Source organism: Theropithecus gelada, chromosome 16, assembly GCF_003255815.1.
Source record: "Theropithecus gelada isolate Dixy chromosome 16, Tgel_1.0, whole genome shotgun sequence".
Classification (NCBI taxonomy): Eukaryota; Metazoa; Chordata; class Mammalia; order Primates; family Cercopithecidae; genus Theropithecus; species Theropithecus gelada.
Window position 1 is genome coordinate 75,611,425 of NC_037684.1, and position 7,165 is coordinate 75,618,589.

The 7,165-nt window shown below is 44.3% G+C and overlaps 1 pseudogene; it reads right to left on the minus strand.

Moving 5' to 3' along the window:
* Window positions 1-5,490: 5,490 nt before the first annotated feature.
* On the minus strand, window positions 5,491-6,460 carry LOC112610190 (annotated as a pseudogene).
* Between the last annotated feature and the right edge of the window lie 705 nt (window positions 6,461-7,165).

The window sequence follows — 7,165 nt, forward strand, 5'->3', positions numbered from 1 at the left end:
TAAGTATTTCTAAAAATTTTTCTGAAGTCTGATTTTCTGATGCATTTTTAATTGATTCTTTTGAATTTTCTAGATCAGTCAATCACATCACCAACAATTAATTGATGGGCTTGTCTCTTGCTTTTTAATCTTAATAACACTTACTTCTTTTCTTTGTTCTATTTGATTGGTAGGACTTCCTGAATAAAAATGAGTGATAGCTTCATAGCTCTTGTCTTGTTCTGGACTCAGTGGGAATATGGTGAATGCTTTACTATTACATTTTATATTTGCTATTGGTTTTTGATAAAAAGTAGACGTTAAGGAAATTTCCATCTATTTTTAGTGATTAACTTGTTCGTGATTTTCCTAATGAACTTAATTCACTGGTCAAAGTTTAATTTCTGTTCAATAGAACAGTCTTTAATAAATGACCAAAATTTCATCTGGATAAGGAATGGTTTGCCTGTGAATGGTTTGCCTTGTGAATGGTTTGCCTGTGAAAATTCTCCATGAGACTGGACCGTGTCTGGTGAGTTTCAGGACCAGGTAGAGGCTCCTCAGGGAAACCCTGCTAGGGGCATCACCTCTGCTTACTCCATGTAAAATCCTATCACATAACCCTTTGAATGTCAGTCTCTTCATTAGTCAAAGGAAGAAGCTAGGTTAGGTTTCTGGCTAAAAGACCCTATGGCTGTGTTTCTCCAAGGCTTTAAAGAGGACAGTAAATAAGAGAGTAATAAATGTTCAAATTCAAAAATAGTTATTCAGTGGCAGAATTATAAGTGCTGTTTATTTATTTATTTTTTTTATTTTTAGGCAAGTCGAGTGAAGCAGTGGAAGTGGAGAAGGAACAAAGAGATCTGTAACTGCTTGTGATCAATTAGTTGTAAATGCTACTGCACTCGGACCAGACTGTCTTTATTTATTTAAGACAGGGCCTAACTCTGTCACCCAGGCTGGAGTACAGTGGCATGATCATGGCTCGCCGCAGCCTCCAATTCCTGGGCTCAAGTGATCCTCTGCCTCAGCCTCCCAAGTAGCTAGGACTACAGGCATGCACCACTATGCCTGGCTAAGTTTTAATTTTTTAAAAATTTTGTAGAGACAGGATCTTGCTATGTTGCTCTGGTTGGTTTTGAACTGTTCTCAAATGATCTTCCTGCCCTGGCCTCCCAAAGTTCTGAGTGGACAGGCATGAGCCATCATGCCTAAACTGTCTTTATTTTTAAAAGCTCTTTAGGGAGGCTGAGGCAGGAGGATCACTTGAGCCTAGGAGTTGGAGGCTGCAGTGAGCTGTGATCACACCACTGTACTTCAGCCTGGGCGACAGGGCGAGGCTGTCTCTAAAAAAAAATTTTTAAATTTTAAAAGGTTTTTTAAAAAGGCTCTTTAATGTTGTTATTGTGGCCTTTTTCATAAAGGGGTGTGTGTGTGTGTGTATGTGTGTGCTCGTGCACGCGGCATCTTTTAACGGTGAAGGGTGCAATATGTCATTCTGTGTTCTGGCTGTACAAAAATTGAGAAAACTGGATTTCACAGTCTGAGTCTGGAGGATTACCAAGGGGTGAATATCCATGGCTGACCTTTTGTGGCCCAGCTGTGGGTTCTGCTTTTCCACGCTGTTTCTGAGGCTTAAGCAAACTGCCCTTTGACAGGGAGACAGAAGCTGTGCACATTCGGCTGCAACAGAATGGGACTCAACTGAAAAGTCCACTCCCTTCCATTTACCTAAGTCCTTCCCTCTGGTTCACAACAAGCGGACAGGAAATGGCACAGGCCCTGCCTCCCTGCACAGACTTCTCATAAACTGTGATGTACGGGACCAAGTACAGGGCAACAAAAAGACCACTCTGAAAACCGGGTCCAGGAGTGTTTTTCCTAATCCTCTAGGTCCTTCTCATTGTGAGGTCCGACCAAATGCCCACAGATCCTGAAGCCAGACAAACTGGGTTCAAGTCTCAGCTGCATCACTTATTAGCTGTGTGACCTGGGGACATATATAACCTCCATTTCCTTGTGAGTAAACTTGGGATGATAATAACCACATTTACCCCAGAGGGCTACCACCATGAAGATTAACTGAATTAATCCATGAAAGATGTTTAGCACTGTGCCTGGAAAACAGTAAATGCTCAGTAAGTGTTAGCAATGGTGATGATGATCATGGTAATGATGGTGATGATGGTAATGGTGATGGTGATGGTGATAGTGGTGATGGTGATAATGATGATGGTGATGGTGGTGATGTGGTGATGGTGATGACAGTGATGGTGATGGTGGTGATGGGGATGGTGATAGTGATGATGTTGATGGTGGTGACGGTAGTGATGGTGATGGTAGTGATGGTGATGCTGGTGATGGTGATGATGGTGATGGTGATTACGGTGGTGATGGTGATGGTGGTGATGGTGGTGATGATGATGGTGATGATGGTGGTGATGGTGATGGTGGTGATGGTGGTGATGGTGGTGGTGGTGATGGTGGTGATGGTGATGGTGGTGATGGTGATGATGGTGATGGTGGTGATGGTGATGGTGGTGATGGTGATGATGGTGATGGTGGTGATGGTGATGATAGTGATGATGGTGATGGTGGTGATGGTGATGATGGTGATGGTGGTGATGGTGATGGTGATGATGGTGGTGATGGTGGTGATGGTGATGGTGGTGATGGTGATGGTGGTGATGGTGACAGTGGTGATAGTGGAGATGGTGATGGTCATGATGGTGATGGTGATGATGGTGATGATGGTGATGGTGGTGATGGTGATGATAGTGGTGATAGTGATGGTCATGATGGTGATGGTGGTGGCAGCAATGATGATAGTCACACAACAGCCAACAGTACTGAGTGATGCCTTCTGCCTGGCACATTCCCACAGCCAGACATGAATTCACTGTTCAGTCCTCATTGTTCATTTCCAGCCTCAATGATAACTTCATAATTTATAGAAGACGGAAGAAAGGCACAGCGTGATTGAACCATGCACACAGCTATGTAAATGGTGGTGCTGCCAGGGATAAAAGGCCGCCAAAGCCGGGCTGTGAATCCTGACACCACTTCTCCTCTTACTGAGAGACAGACCCATGGAGAGGGGATAGGTGTGACTGCTGGAGCATCCCAGGCCTCCAGAGGGTGATGAAGGGTGAAGGAAGAAAGTCGGGGCAAAATGGCAGGTCAGCAAAACTCCCCTTTTTGGAGCAGAGTGCTCCCACACCTTAGACACCCTTACTTCATTCTTTCTTTTTAATTTTAAAACATTTTTATTATAAAAGTAATACAAATAAAAACAAACATTGAGAAAAGGCAAAGTCATCCATTTACTGCCTACCATCCCACTATAATCACAGTTAGTAATTTGATTTACTTTGTCATCTTGTTATCAAATGTTTGATGTATTATTTCAGCCATGATTACACCCACTCATACACTTTTGCATCTTGCAATTTTTACTTAATGTATACGTTCATGTTTTTAATAATATTCATTACTAATTTTATTATTTTTTTTTTTTCTGAGACAGAGTCTTGTTCTGTCACCAGGCTGGAGTGCAGTGACGTGATCTCTGCTCACTGCAACCTCCGCCTCCCAGGTTCAAGTGATTCTCCTGCCTCAGTCTCCCGAGTAGCTGGGACTGCAGGTGCCCGCCACCACGCTCGGCTAATTTTTGTATTTTTAGTAGAGACGGGGTTTCTCCATGTTGGCCAGATGGTCTCAATCTCTTGACCTTGTGATCCGCCCACCTCGGCCTCCCAAAGTGCTGGGATTACAGGCGTGAGCCACCGTGCCGGCCCTAATTTTTAATAAGTACATTATGTATCATTTGTATATATCTGTTTATCAACTATTTCCTAGACCCAGGGATGGCAAACTATGGCACCACATTTGTAAATGAAGTTTTACTGGAACAAAGTTGTGCCCGTGTTGTTTACGTATTGTGTATGGCTACTTTTATGCTTCACACAGCAGTGTTGACAAGTTATGACAGCGACAGTAGGTTTCCAAACCTAAAATAGCTGGGCGAGGTGGCTCATGCCTGTAATCCCAGCACTTTGAGAGGCTGAGGCAGGTGGATCTCAAGGTCAGAAGTTTGAGACCAGCCTGGCCAATATGGTGAAACCCTGTCTCTACAAATACAAATTAGCCTGGTGTGGTGGCAGGCACCTGTAGTCCCAGCTACTAGGGAGGCTGAGGCAGGAGTATCGCTTGAACCCAGGAGGTGGAGGTTGCAGTGAACCAAGGTTGCGCCACTGCACTCTGTTGCCTGGGCAACAGAGCGAGACTCTGTCTCCAAAAAGAAAAAAGAAAACATCTAAAATGTTTACTTTCTGGCCCTTTACATAAAAAAGTTTGCCAATCTTTACCCCAAACTTTTAAGTGGTTTATAATTTGGGCTACTAAAGGTAATGTCACTCACAACATCTTTGTGCATATAATTTTTCATACTTTGTACAATTTGAGAGACATTAACAAAAGTGGAATAACTGGGTCTAATTAATGAAGACATTTTAAAAACTGATACTATCCCACACTCTCTCTCTTGTGATATTCAAGCTATGATATAATAAGGATGGGGGTGATAAGAATGAAAAGGAAGGTCCAGAACTCTTGTGGGTAGCATGTCTCCTGTTCCTGCTACTCAAGACATGTAAGTTTATACTCTGGATGAACATATTTTGAATTTTGATTTAAAGTTAACCAAAAAAGAGAAATAACAGTCATTGCAACAGCAAGACCAATTGAAAGCAATCTTTTACTTTCTACTGGAGAGGAAAAAGCAGACAGAAGTAGATGACAAGGTATGTATAAAATGCCATTCCAAGATAGCTGCAGTGGCCAAAAGGCACTGGGAGAGTTGAGTAAGAGAAAGAGATAGCAGTTTCAACAATGAGCTAGCAGTGGGAGCAATAAACAGAAGCAACTATGAGTGTGGGATGACAAAAGCAGCACACAGGTTCCACCTGTCTGAACACATCCTAGGCGTAAACCTGTGTACAACTGTAATTAAACTGTCTCTAGATAAGAAAGTTTTTAAAGAAACCACCCTATATTTTTTAAGAAAGAAAAAATCTTCTACCTGGGGAGGTTTTCTTGTTTTTTTTTTGGTTTTTTTCTGGCATCTCACTCTGTCACCCAGGCTGGAGTGCAGTGGTATGATCTTGGCTCACTGCACCCTCCACCTCTCGGGTTCAAGCGATTCTCCTGCCTCAGCCTCCTGAGTAGCTGGGATTACAGGTGTGCGCCACCACGCCCAGCTAATTTTTTGGTATTTTTAATAGAGACGGGGTTTTACCGTGTTGGTCAGGCTGGTCTCGAACTCCTGACCTGGTGATCCGCCTGCCTCAGCCTCCCAAAGTGCTTGGATTACAGGCGTAAGCCATCGCCCCCAGCCCTGGGGAAGTTTTATTCTTCAGAATGAAAACCTTATGGAATAGGGAAGTCAGCCCTCACTAAGTCAACCCTGACTATCTCTGAGATAAAAGATGAAGCAGTCTGATGAGTCTCAAATCCAATCTTGTATGAATAAAACAAGCATCAGGAAACATAGATGTCATCTTCTAAGAGAAATATTCTGAGGGTCTGGCAGCATAAGTCCATCAGTAAGTTTATAAAAGACTATTGTAGAATCAGACTCCACTATGGCCAAAGTAAAAGACATCTTTTACAAATCTGGATCACCTTGCAATTTTCAAGATACCTTCAAGATCTCCCTTATCCTGTTATGGCTGAGGGAAGCAGTGATAGGGGTGGGCGCCACAGTCTGTAACCCTTCCTCTTCTCATACCAACAAGGCAGATGAGCTGGAGTTCTGGTAATCTGACACAGTTTACTTCATGTCAGTTTTGCTTTCTATGAGGTCCAGGTAAATCAAGAATGCTATATAAACATGGTTGGCATCTTCTATGTCTAATTCCATCATTTCTCTCTCTCTCTTTTTTTTTTTTTTTTTTTTTGAGACAGAGTCTCGCTCTTGTCCCCCAGGCTGGAGTGCAGTGGTGTGATCTTGGCTCACTGCAACATCTGCATCCTGGGTTCAAGCGAGTCTCCTGCCTCAGCCGCCTGAGTAGCTGGGATTACAGGCACCTGCCACCACGCCCAGCTAATTTTTGTATTTTTAGTAGGGACGAGGTTTTACCATGTTGGTCAGGCTGGTTTCGAACTCCTGACCTCGTGATCCACCTGCCTCGGCCTCCCAAAGTGCTGGGATTACAGGCATGAGCCACCCCACCTGGCCTAATTCCATCGTTTCTAAATATTTAGGGTGGGTGCCCATCCAGGCGTCCTTGGGGGCCCACAAGGGAGCTCTGCCGCTGTCGCCAAAGGGGCGAACGCCGCCTGGACCCAGGCTGCTGCAGCCAGGGGTCAGCTTGAAATCGCCACGCTTCTCCGTGCCAGCTGGTACGGCGCTCCTCCACGCCAGCTGGTATGGCGCTTCTCCATGCCAGCCAGTGCAGCGCTCCCGTGGTGCACACTTCATTGTAAGACTATTCTTGCTGGTGCTGTTTAAGAAGTCCTGTTCTCTTCTCTGTTTCTCTCCACACTGTCTCTCCCACATGAGCCTCAGGAATGGAGGTGCTGGCGGGGAAGGCCTGAGGTGATGACAGGAGGGAGAGAGTCGATAATCCTTCTGCAGCGGCCCCCTGGGACATGAGAACAACGCTGCCCTGCTGGGGTGAGCGGCCTGTCTGAGCATCGAGATCATAGAACTGAGACAACGGACGTCCCTCTCTGTGCAAGAAGCCTTCCTCAGTATCTAAATCCAATTTTTTTTTTTTTTTTCTGTAAGCTTAAAAAATAAGCCTCAACCTAAATACATTTTAATGAGCTACTCAGTGGACTTGGCTTGGCAGAGTTTTTACATTTGTTGTTCAAAGCTTTCTTTGAACACAACAGTCAAGGTACCCTTGAAGACGGAATCCTCAGGGTTTTACTAGCCAGACTGACATCCTCAGAACTGGTTTCCTGGCTTCTCTCATAAGGGATATATAGATGAGAATGAGATAGAGAACATTCTTTTAAAAAATGTCGAGTAGCTGGGCGCAGTGGCTCACACCTGTAATCCCAGCACTTTGGGAGGCTGAGCTGGGCAGATAACCTGAGGTCGGGAGTTCGAGACCAGCCTGACCAACATAGAGAAACCCCATCTCTATTAAAAATACAAAATTAGCTGGGCATGGTGGTG